The 13,476-nt window shown below is 40.4% G+C and overlaps 1 protein-coding gene across 16 annotated transcripts in view; it reads right to left on the bottom strand.

Moving 5' to 3' along the window:
* Positions 1–13,476, bottom strand: part of LOC110960005 (pleckstrin homology domain-containing family A member 5-like) — a 318,880-nt gene that overhangs the window by 230,563 nt on the left and 74,841 nt on the right. For 2 of the 16 annotated variants that reach the window (XM_051945257.1, XM_051945272.1), the window contains exon 1: positions 5,399–5,525. The exons of the other annotated variants lie outside the window; for them this stretch is intronic. The gene's annotated coding sequence lies outside the window, so the exon portion shown is untranslated. Of the gene's footprint in view, positions 1–5,398; positions 5,526–13,476 lie in introns of those variants that run through there. 16 annotated transcript variants of the gene reach the window in all.

Here is a 13,476-nt window from a genome sequence, read left to right on the forward strand (position 1 = left end):
TTTTTGTAGACTTTCCACAATTTTATAATAAAACTATTAAGTTAGGTTTTAAAAAGTATCACAATTTGGCTATAAATATATTCTATCGCTAATTTTACTACATGTTGCAAAGTTCCACTTTTTAAAGAAAAATAATAATAAACTATATTTATATAGCACCCATAAGAACAGTAGTGACAAGGCGCATTGACAGTCAAAACATGCAGACACAATCAAGCAAGACACAAGAAGAACAGACAATTAAAATCCATCCATCCATCCTCTATACACCGCTCAATCCTCATTAGAGTCGCGGGGGGTGCTGGAGTCTATCCCAGCTGACTCGGGTGAAGGCAGGGGACACCCTGGACAGGTCACCAGTCTGTCACAGGGCTACATATACAGACAAACAATCACACTCACATTCACACCTACAGACAATTTAGAGTAACCAATTAACCTCAGAATATTTTTGGACTGTGGGAGGAAGCCGGAGTACCCGGAGAAAACCCACGCATGCACAGGGAGAACATGCAAACTCCATGCAGAAAGATCCCAGGCCCAGGCCGGGATTTGAACCGGGGATCTTCTTGCTGAAAGGCAAAAGTGCTAACCACTACACATTGTGCAGCCCAGAAAATTAAAATAAATAGTAAAAATGGTAATAATAAGGTAAGTGAATAATTAGGTAGATTGAGACACATATCAAACAAAAGAAAAGTGAAGAATAAGACTGAAGATTGAAAAGTTAGAAATTTAAAAATCAAAAATTAGAGAATTCAAGATGACATGAAACCAAAGAACTTGGCAGCTAAAATTAAAATAAAGCAAGCAAGAATGTATAAAATAAACATGTACATAAATACAGAATAGAACACTAAAACTAATTAAAGCTAAAAGTAAACTTCACATAAAAGCATGTCTATAAAAGTGGGTCTGAAGAAGTGATTTAACAGACATTACTGACTCTGCAGGTTTTATCTCCTCAGGCAGGTCATTTTGTACATTTTCATCGAGACCCCTCCACTGGAGATGGTACATGAACTCATTAATGTGACCAGCAGAGGTCATGTACATAATCCAGAATGTTTTGTGTTTATCAACAAATTGTATGTATGATAGCATGCCTTCTGGCCTACAAGATGGTAGAGGAGGTATGCAGTGGCCCCTGTGTTTTGGAAAGGTATGTGGTGATACCGGCCATTTATGGGGTGACAACTGCACCCAACCATAACTGTCTGTAGGAAAATAGATATTGCACTAGCTAGTAAGTTGACGTTAACATTGATGGTAATCCCACCTTCAACACGGCTGTGACTCAGAGCCTAATCATTCAGGTGAATCATTTCTGTAAGTATAAAAAGAAGGAATGAGACAATTGCAGTCATTTTGGAACACTGTTATCACTAAAAATGAAATGACCACATAAGTCAAGGTGATACAGGTGTCAAAGCAAAACATATGTCAGCCATGATGATTGATTATTTCATCTTGTGTACTGTATCATAGTTAGAGCCAAACAAAAAGATTGTTTTCCAGCTTCCTCAACATGCTCTGTGAAATAAACCAGCAGGAGCACAGAACGTTCTCCACACAGAACAGGATAAAGCAAAAGACAACCCATAGAGATAACACAGTATTCCAAAATCATAGTAGTTTTCTTGGTGCAAACCTATGGACAGATCCACAGTCATTTGTTTCTTGTTTTCTTAGGCTTTTCCGTCAAAACCAAGGTAGCCACTATCATAAACATGACTTCAGATGCCACAAGTTGTTTACATTCTTGTTTCTGGTAATTGGTCACTGCAACATCCTTCACAATGGCATTATACAGGATGTGAAAGATAGGAAGTTATAACTGGTTGGAGACCAATCAGTCATGTCTTTTGGCCAAGCCAGAGCAAAAATTTATGACTCGACCATCATGGAATTTGACACAGTGACCATCTTGCCAGTCTGAACCACTCTTAAACTATGTCGCACAATTTCCCAGTGCAGTGATGGATTACTGGAAATACTTTATGTACATTTTCCCCCTTTCGTCTTCAAATGAAGTTGGTTACATAGTTTGGAACAACTGTTCATTTGACTCCCTGTGCTGCCCTTAGGCTACACTATCAGGGAATATTGCACAAACTTTCATTGCTGTTCAAATGACACCCAGCCTTATTTATCTACAAGATCAGATGAAACTATTCCTCAAACTTCAAGCATGCCTTAAACACTTGAAAAGCCTGGATCACCTGCAGTTTTACCTCATTTCCTCACTGAATTTGGATTTTGAAATCTTAGAAACACACTAGCAGACCAAATAGTTACTCTGGATAGTAGTTCAAACATAAAACAGGTGTCGAGGACGGCCTTCTTTCACTTCCACAATAATGTCAAAACTAGGAAATATCTCGTCTCAGAGGTGGACAACTATAATTCTCTATATGAATATATTTCATTGACTCTTCAAAGTGCTTCCAGTTTATTCAAAATGCTGCAGTCAGAGTTCTGACAGCAACCACCAAGCAGGATCACATTTTTATATTAGCTTCTCATCACTGGCTCCCTGTAAATCAACAATAGACTTTCTAATCCTTCTCCTCACATGTTGAGTCCTGAAAGACCAAGCTCCATCTCATCTTTAAGACCTCGCAGTACCATGTCTTCCCAGGAGAACACTTCACTCTGAGTGTGGAGGCTTTTCTGTGATTCCTAGTGTTACCAAAAGCAAAACGGGAGGCACATTGGACTATCAAGTTCCTTTATTGTGGGTTCAGGAGGCAGACATCATCTCTGCTTTTAGGACTACATCAAAAGTTGACATCCCTTAGTTATGTGATTACAGTTCTCTCATGTACTCTTGTCTCTTTCACTCTACTCACATTTATATGCCTCCATTGCATGACATTAATATTGTGCCTTCTCTCTTCCATAGTTTGTGTCTGGAATTTTCTGATCCGCAGTTACTGTTCCTACAAATGTGGTGTCACCCTAATGTGGCCTTGAAAACATGAGCTCAGTTAATTGAAACTAACTGCTGGTACCAAGCACGCTTTCAGTTCCTGCTGAAAACACAAGTTCATTACACACAAGCATCCCCACATCACCTGACCATGTATGAGAAAAAACCAGAGGACATGTAGCCAGTGACAGGTATCAAGGTCAGCCATACAGCTGCAGACTACAGAGACATGCATACATGCAGGAGGGGAAGGAATGACCTTGCTGTGCTGCTGATGGAATCAGGAAGGCAATATATCACCTCTAAACAAAAGCTGCTCAAACCATATTTAGGCATCCTCCAGCTACACACACACACACACACACACACACACACACAGACACACAGACACAGACACACACACTCACACACACGCGCGCACACACACACACACACACACACACATGCACACACGCACACACACACGGTTTTCCAGCTCGGAGTGGTTCCCAATAAACTGATGTCAGTTTTGAAAACAGATTAAGCTTGTCCTCGTCTTTGTTCTCGTCCTTGTGTCTCTCCACAGGGAACCAGGAGGCACATCAGCCAATGAGGAGAGAGGAGGAAGGTGTTTTCTTCTCACATCTGTGTGTGTCATCTCAGGTTATGTTTTCAGTGCTCTGCAGAGGACCTGGCTGATGCATTAACATATTAATGGGAATATACTGTTGTATTTGTACAGGTGAAGACAAAAATCGTTTTGGTGCCTGTAGCCTAAAACCAGACAAGCTTATTTGTAATATTGAAACTGAGCTAATGTTCAACACTGATGCCAGAGGAGATTTTTGCCAGCAAGGCAGAGATAGCAAGCTCTCTGTAGCTTCAGGAGACCAGGATGCAGTGCACATACCAGACTTCTTGTCTTTTCAGTATTTTACTCTGATGGGATAATGTAACAATCTGACATGATTTGCTCTCTCTGAGGGTTATCCACAAAAGCTCCAGAACAACATTAGACACAGAACACACACAGAGATCTACAGAGACCAAAAATGGTTGTAAACCCCATCACAATACATCAGTACATAAAAAAGGATCACCCAAGTGATTGGGATTCATCCTCTATTGGGACCAGGAATGTCTGTGCAGAAAATAATGCCAAATCATTCAGGGGTTGTCAGTACCATTCACTCAGAACCAACAAGAGCATTTTTTATAGTGGCAGAAAAGAAACAGGCAGAGGACCAAAGTCACCTAAGTTAATATGATTCATCCTCTGGAGATGCAGGGAATGTGTCAGGCTGGCAGCTGCCAGCTCTGGCTCGTGCTCTCTCTCTCTCCCTCCCGTTTCCTTCTCTCCCTCCCTAGGTGCTAATTGCAGTGGCAGGTGTTCCTCGTTCAGTCATCAGGAGCAGGTGGAAGCTCGTCCAATCAAGCCTCCTTCCCTCACATTATAACCAGACACCACACACCTGTCAGTGCTAAATTGTCACACGAACTGTAACCATCACTTGTGTCTCACTGCTTAGTTAAAGTACGATTTCTGCCATTAGTGACTGACTGTCCTCCTCTGCTTCAGGTTTGGATTCACCTGCTTCATCTGGTTCCACCTGGATTCTCTGCCACCGCAGCCGCTTCCTAGGATAACTCACCTGAGTTGATTCCCTCCTGCCTGGCCATCCTCCATACCGACCGGCCGCTGCCTTTTCCCTGGAATCCCTTTTTTCTTTTTTTTTTTCCCCTGGAATCCCTACCTGCAACGCCAGAGCCCAGTCCGAGCATTCTCCAGATAGAGTTTTCGTTTGTGGTCCTTAGTTGTAGCCTTACTTCTGTGCTAGAGTTTTATAGAAGCCTTTCTTAGTTACTAGTTTTGTCAGAGTTTGCTTCGCTTCAGCTTCAGTGATTGCAAGGAATGATTGTCTGTTCCTACGTTTTACAAGCACAAGAACATGTTGCTCAGCGATAAACAAGCCGCAAAAAATATCCACAACCAGCAGAATGAGTCACCTTATGTTACCATTCGCACCTGCACAAACTGCATCAGCAGCACACCAGAACAGAAGATATTTATGGGTGACCACAGTTTCTCCTGCACAAAGTGAAAGTTGTTTGTCACACCTCTGAAGATGAATGAAACTCAGCACTTTCTGCACACGATGCCCTTAGCATAACACTTCTGTTCGAATTAAGAGAAACCACTTGTACTGTAGACAGGGATGAAATCAGGAATGTTCTCTGGTCTTAAAACCCAATATTTTCCTGTTGACTTTATTATGTCCATCTCTTTATTATTATAAGAGCAATGCCTGTTTAGTTGCAGAAGAAGGCCAACACACACACACACAGTCAGAGAAGCAACAATTTCACTCGCAGCATGCACTGGGTCTGAGCACCCAGACCTGAGCACCAAACCCACTACAAAGAAAAAATACAGGATAGCGTTACATGATACAAAACAAAACAGAAAATCAGAAGTGACTGTCTTACCTGGTGAGGAGGTGTAATGGAGTTGTTTAGATGGACATGGAAAGAAAAGAGAGGACGAGAATCTGTTAATTACTGTTCTGCAAAATACTGCACAAAAAGACATGGAGTTCTTCAGTATATTTCATGTCAGGTGTGGAACAACAATAACATGTTTCACCCCTGAACATTTCATAACATTACAATAATCAGTAAGATACGACACAATATGCAAACAACTTTTCTTGCGCTCATCAACACATCATGACACAGTGGTAATCTCCTGGCATACAACACTGTGTAGCATCCTTACAATCATTCATATTTTAAAACATGTAAAAAGAATCAATGTTAATCAAAACAATTAAAACCAGAAAGACCAAGAAAACTGATAAAAGTAGTCAAACAGGAATATTACCCTTTGTACCAGAATGCTGCACGATCAGCAGTATTGACAACTACAGTTTCTATGAAAATTATTCATTGCTTTCAGAGACGAAGTACTTATTTCAATCAATCAATCTTTATTTATAAAGCCCTTTTCATGCCAGGGAGCAGCTCAAAGTGCTTTACATAAAAACAACAAACAACAAAAAACAATTAAAAGCACTTAATACAGGAGATAACACAGTATTCCAGACTTTTTATCTGAATTAGTGCTCAGTTCAGACAAAGTTATTATTGTGGGTGACTTTAACATTCATGTTGACATAGACAGCGACAGCCTTACAACAGCTTTTAATTCATTATTAGACTCAATTGGGTTTTCTCAACATGTAAATAAACCAACTCATAGTTTTAATCACACTCTTGACCTTGTCCTGACTTATGGCATAGAAATTGAAGAGTTAACAGTATTTCCCCAGAACTCTCTTCTTTCTGACCATTTTATGATAACATTTCAATTTAAAGTAAAGGATTGTTTAGCAGCTGAGAACAAATATCATTACAGTAGGTGTTTGTCTGACAATTCAGTATCTAAATTTAAGGAAATAATACCCTCACTGTTTACTTCAGCAACATTTACTGATAAATCAGAAGGCAAATATTATTATTTTACCCCCACAGAAGTGGATTATTATGCTAATAATGCGTCAGCCTCACTGCGTACAACTCTTGATAGTGTTGCACCTGTAAAAAAGAAAGTTATATCTCAGAGAAGACTTGCTCCTTGGTATAATTCCCAGCTGCGGACTTTAAAGCAGGCATCCCGAAAGCTGGAAAGAAAATGGTATTCCACTAATTCAGAGGAAGTGTATGTGGCTTGGAAAAATAGTCTAGTAATCTATAAAAAAGCTCTTCGTAATGCCAGGACAACTTATTATTCATCTTTAATAGATGAGAACAAGAACAACCCTAGGTTTCTCTTTAGCACTGTAGCCAGGCTGACAAAGGGTCAGAGCTCTGTTGAACCTTGTATTCCTTTAGCTTTAACCAGTAATGACTTCATGAGCTTCTTTACACATAAAATAGTTATGATTAGAGATAAAATTAATCTGGCCCTTCCTACAAATGTCACAGATGCTTTTGAATTGGCTGTTAGACCTGATGAATCTTTAGAATTCTTCACTCCTATATGTCTCTCTGAACTAATTTCAACAGTTTCTACATCCAAACCATCAACATGTCTTTTAGATCCTATCCCAACTAGACTCTTCAAGGAGATTTTACCTTTAATTAATTCTTCAATGTTAGATCTGATTAATCTCTCTCTAGTAACAGGCTATGTACCACAGGCTTTTAAGGTTGCTGTCATCAAACCTTTGCTTAAAAAGCTCACTTTAGATCCAGATGTGTTAGCTAACTATAGACCGATATCCAACCTACCATTTCTCTCTAAAATTCTGGAAAGAACAGTTGCAAATCAATTATGTGAACACTTACAAAGGAATAATTTGTTTGAAGTGTTTCAGTCAGGCTTTAGAGTGCATCATAGCACAGAAACAGCTCTAGTGAAAGTTACTAATGACCTTCTCATAGCATCAGATAATGGACTAGTCTCTATACTTGTTTTGTTAGATCTTAGTGCAGTGTTTGACACAATCGACCACAAAATTTTATTACAGCGTCTAGAACATTCAATTGGCATTAAAGGGACAGCACTGGATTGGTTTAAATCCTACTTATCAGATAGGTTCCAGTTTGTGCATGTCAACAATAACTCTTCTGAGCATACTAAAGTTAATCATGGAGTTCCTCAGGGTTCTGTCTTAGGACCGATACTTTTCACATTATACATGCTTCCTTTAGGCAATATTATTAGGAAGCATTGTATTAACTTCCATTGTTATGCAGATGACACACAATTGTATTTATCTATGAAGCCAGATGAAACTGATCAGTTAGCTAGACTGCAAGATTGTCTTAAGGACATTAAAACCTGGATGACTTTTAACTTCCTACTGCTTAATTCAGACAAAACTGAAGTCATTGTATTTGGCCCCAAACATCTTAGAAACTCGCTTTCAAAGCAAATAGTTACTCTGGATGGCATCACATTGGCCTCCAGTACTACTGTGAGGAATCTTGGAGTTATTTTTGACCAGGACATGTCCGTTAACTCACACATAAAGCAAGTCTGTAGGACTTCCTTTTTTCACCTGCGTAATATTGTAAAAATCAGGAACATTCTGTCTCAGAGTGATGCAGAAAAATTAGTTCATGCTTTTGTTACTTCCAGGCTTGACTATTGCAATTCCTTATTATCGGGTTGTCCAAATAGCTCTCTCAAACATCTACAGTTGATCCAAAACGCTGCTGCGAGAGTACTGACAGGAGTTAGCAAAAGAGACCATATTTCCCCTATACTTGCTTCTCTTCACTGGCTTCCTGTTAAATCCAGAATAGAATTTAAAATCCTTCTTCGGACATATAAAGCTCTTAATAACCAATCTCCATCATATCTTAAAGATCTGATAGTACCTTATTATCCTAGTAGAACTCTTCGCTCTCAAACTGCAGGCTTACTTGTTGTTCCTAGAATTTCTAAAAGTAGAATGGGAGGCAGAGCCTTCAGTTATCAGGCGCCTCTCCTGTGGAACCTGCTCCCAGTTTGGGTTCGGGAGGCAGACACCCTCTCTATTTTTAAGACCAGGCTTAAAACGTTCCTTTTTGACAAATCTTATAGTTGGGGCTGACTGGGTGACCCACAGGGGTTCGGCTTGTGTCTTCATTTGCACAGCTGACTCCCTCTTGGACGTCCCTTCATTCTGCCTCTAGTCATGCTGCTATAGGCCTAGGCTGCTGGGGGACTTTTCTTGACGCACTGAGCCCTTCTCTATCTACCTTTACATTTAATATGTATACCGTTATTGCAGTACATTCACTCTGTTTCCCCCTGTGCTATTTCTCCGAGTGTCCCTGGTCCCAAGCTGGATGCTTCAGATCTGCGGTCGATGTTCCACCAGCTGGTCCAGTCTCCATCGTGTCCACTGTGGGATGCTGCTGCTGACCTTCCTCCGGCCCTCTGCTTCCAACTCCCTTTTTCCACCAGTCAACTCTGCATTGCCTTCACTATACTGTTATGCTAACTTACATACTGTTTGAATTTTACTGCTAGCTATGTATGGAGTATGTTTAATGTCAGAGCTGTACATCATAAGAGTAAACTATGAGTCAGTTTTCAATGATAGCTTATACTTTGTCTGTGTCACATATCCTGTCATGCATGTATCCAAATGTGTGTTGTGTTTTCCTTGCTTTCCCACCCCTCCCTCTTCTCCCATCCCTCCCCCTTGCCCTCTTCTGTCCTTCTCAACCCGCCCGACCAGCAGGCAGATGGGTCCCCCCTATATAGAGCCGGGTTCTGCTCGAGGTTTCTTCCCTGTTAAAAGGGTGTTTTTCCTTGCCACTGTCGCCTTTGGGCTTGCTCTGGGGGTCAGGCATATGGGTTCTGTAAAGCGTCTTGAGACGATTGACTGTAATTGATGCTATATAAATAAAATTGAATTGAATTGAATTGAATTGAGATATAAAAACAAACACACGCACACACACAAATACACATAAACACACACTCACACAAACTCGGGAATTAAGAACACTTGAGGAAACGCTATCTCACACAGTGGGGAAACACCAGAGAATAAGGAACAGCGTAACATGGAAAAAAATAGGATATATAAATAAAAGCAATAAGAGCAATAAAAATTAAGATAAATAAATACAAGGAATAAAAGACTTCAGACCGGACTGAAGCCGATGTAAAAAAGTTAAAACACGATAAATAATAAAATAACACCAGCAGCTAAAACCAGACTAAAAGGTTAAAATAATAAACAAATAAATAAATATAGTTTAATCAAAAGCCAAGCTAAAAAGGTAGGTCTTGAGTTTGCTTTTAAAAATGTCCACATTCTCCGTTTTCCTCAGGTCCTCAGGCAGACTGTTCCACAAGCGTGGGCCGTAATGGCAGAAAGAGGCCTCGCCATATGTTTTGGTTAAAACATGAGGAACAGTTAGAAGAGCGCTGCCTGAAGACCTGAGGGTTCTAAAAGGAACGTATTTCAAAAGCAGATCAGATAAATAATTTGGACCAAGACCATTAAAAGCTTTAAAAACCATTAAAAGGATCTTAAAATTGATTCTGAAGCAGACAGGTAACCAGTGCAGAGACTTAAAAATTAGTGTAATGTGTGCTCTCTTTCTGGTCCTCGTCAAAACCCGTGCAGCTGAGTTCTGAAGATGCTGTAGTGGGATAATACTTTCTTTAGAGAGACCAGAAAGAAGAGCGTTACAGTAATCTATTCTGCAGGTAATAAAAGCATGCATTAGTGCTTCAGTGTTGGCTTGAGATAAAAATGGTCGTACCCTGGAAATGTTCTTCAGATGATAAAAACCGCTCCTAACTATGCTTTTAATGTGAGCATTAAAATTTAATTTAAAATCTAGAATAACACCAAGGTTTTCTACTCTATCAGATGTGTTAAAATCCAGGGCTTTGAGTCGTAAGTTAAGCTTTTCCCTGTGTGCTTCAGGACCGATAACAAGTACTTCTGTTTTGTCCTGGTTGAGCTGGAAAAAGTTACCTGCCATCCATAACTTAATATCTAAAATACAATGTAAAAGTGCATCTATTGGCCTGGTGTCATCAGGAGATACGGCTACGTAAAGCTGAGTGTCATCAGCGTAACTATGGAAATTAATGCCATGTCTCCTGATGACGTCGCCCAGTGGCAACATATAAAGATTAAAAAGAGTGGGACCTAAAATGGAACCTTGAGGGACACCACACTTCAATCCATAGCTCCTTGAGGAGTATCCGCCCATGCTTACAGAAAATTCTCTACCAGTAAGATAAGATTTGAACCAGTTAAAAACAGTGCCAGAGAGACCAACCATGGTGTGAAGTCTGTTCAGAAGGATTTTGTGGTCAACCGTGTCAAATGCTGCACTTAGGTCCAGTAAAACCAGAACAGAAAGTTTCTTCACATCCATGTTGGACCTTAGGTCGTTCACAACTTTTGTTAATGCCGACTCTGTACTGTGTTTGGCCCGAAAACCAGATTGAAATCTTTCGGCAATGTCATTACAATTTAAAAATTCATTTAACTTTCTATTTAAATAAACAGAGCACTGCCACTACCATCATTTCACTACCATGTTGTGCTACATTCCTACTAGTGCACAAATGATATTTAACACGATCTTCACTTGTATTCAGGGAAACACAGAAATAAAATTGTGGCCAAAACACCTAATTTGCTGAACATTTGCTAAATGGTAGCCACTACAATTCCCCAATGTTACCTAAATGTCCCACATTCACTGTGAATGAAGCTCGATGAGCGGCTATGCACAGAGAAGCCTCTAGTCTCCACCCAGCAGCTCAGACAGGTGTGTGACCAAAACTTGCTTTATAAAGCATTTTTAAATTTCATTTTAATTTTTATTTTACATGGACTGTTCTTTTGTGAGCAGAGTTTTGTATGAAAGGAGCATTTCAGTGTCAAAGTTACAGTCAGTTGTGTTCATTTAATCAAGAAAGCCCCAGTGATAATCATGGTTCATATTCTATTAATTGTACAGATCTACAGCTGTTGTTACATTTCTTTTGAAGTCAAACCTGAGTTTTCAATATTTCTCTCCTGTTCCTCGCTGTTCTTTCTCTGATATGTACAGCATCTCACAAAAGTGAGTACATCCCTCACATTTCTGCAAAAATTTAATTATATCTTTTCATGGGACAACAATGAAGAAATGACACTTTGATACAATGTCAAGTAGTCGGTGCGCAGCTTGTGTAACAGTGTAAAGTTACTGTACTCTCAAAATAACGCAACACACAGCCATTAATGTCTAAACCGCTGGCAACAAAAGTGAGTATACCCCTAAGTGAAAATGTCCAAACTGGGCCCAAAGTGTCAATATTTTGTGTGGTCACCATTATTTTCCAGCACTGCCTTAACCCTGTTGGGCATGGAGTTAACCAGAGCTTCACAGGTTGTCACTGGAATCCTCTTCCACTCCTCCATGATGACATCACAGAGCTGGTGGATGTTAGAGACCTGATGCACCTCCACCTTCCATTTGAGGATGCCCCACAGATGCTCAATAGGGTTTAGGTCTAGAGACATGCTTGGCCACTCCATCACCTTTACCTTCAGCTTCTTTAGCAAGGCAGTGGTCATCTTGGAGGTGTGTTTGGGGTCTTTGTCATGTTGGAATACTGCCCTGCAGCCCAGTTTCCAAAGGGAGGGGATCACGCTCTGATTCAGTATGTCACAGTACATGCTGGCATTCATTTTTCCCTCAATGAACTGTAGCTCCCCAGTGCCAGAAGCACTCATACAGCCCCAGACCATGATACTCCCACCACCACGCTTGACTGTTAGCAAGCCACACTTGTCTTTGTATTCCTCACCTGGTTGCTGCCACACACGCTTGACACCTTCTGAACCAAATAAGTTTATCTTGGTCTCATCAGACCACAGGACATGGTTCCAGTAATCCATGCCCTTAGTTTGCTTGTCTTTAGCTAACTGTTCGTGGGCTAGCTTGTGTATCATCTTTAGAAGAGGCTTCCTTCTGGGATGACAGCCATGCAGACCAATTTGATGCAGTGTGTGGAATATGGTCTGAGCACTGACAGGCTGACCCCCCACCCCTTCAACCTCTGCAGCAATGCTGGCAGCACTCATACATCTACTTTCCGCTGAGCATGTGCACTCAACTTTTTTGGTCAATCATGGTGAGGCCTGTTCTGAGTGGAACCTGTCCTGTTAAACCGTATGTATGGTCTTGGCCACCGTGCTGCAGCTCACTTTCAGGATGCTGGCGATCTTCTTATAGCCTAGGCCACCTTTATATAGAGCAACAACTCTTTTTTCAGATCCTCAGAGAGTTCTTTGCCATGAGGTGCCATGTTGAACCTCCAGTGTCCAGTATGAGAGAGTGTGAGAGCGATGACACCAAATTTTATACACTTGCTCCCCATTCACACTGGAGACCTTATCACACTAACGAGTTGCATGACACCAGGGAGTGAAAATGGCTAATTGGGCCCAACTTAGACATTTTCACCTAGGAGTGTACTCACTTTTGTTGCCAGTGGTTTAGACATTAATAGCTGTGTGCTGAGTTATTTTGAGGGGACAGTAAATTTACACTGTTATACAAGCTGTACACTGACTACTTGACATTGTATTAAAGTGTCATTTTTTCATTGTTGTCCCATGAAAAGACAGAAATAAATATTTGCAAAAATGTGAGGGATGTACTCATTTTGTGAGATACTGTAAATCATGGAAAAAGAGGACCATACAAGTGTTTTTTTTTATTATTTTTATCAAGGCACTTTAGCTGTAAAAAAAAAAAAAAAAACAAGTTGAATAAGTAAAGAGAGCAATAACCTCAAGACAAACACACCAGAGCATATCGATCATATTTCACATGCAAACCAGCACAAACACAAAGTCCCATTCAAAAACTCTCATGTGGATCAGCTCCAAATACGCATCACTCTGATCACATTCTCTCCTCTGTTGGACATGCAAGATACGAGATAAAATGCTACTTGACTTGAAAATACGTCTTTTATCGTCCTCCTCCATCTGCAACACCTCCAGGTCCCATCAGTGCATCACAGTGTTAAATGTGTCCAA

The sequence above is a fragment of the Acanthochromis polyacanthus genome, chromosome 1 (assembly GCF_021347895.1).
Source record: "Acanthochromis polyacanthus isolate Apoly-LR-REF ecotype Palm Island chromosome 1, KAUST_Apoly_ChrSc, whole genome shotgun sequence".
Lineage (NCBI taxonomy): Eukaryota > Metazoa > Chordata > Actinopteri > Pomacentridae > Acanthochromis > Acanthochromis polyacanthus.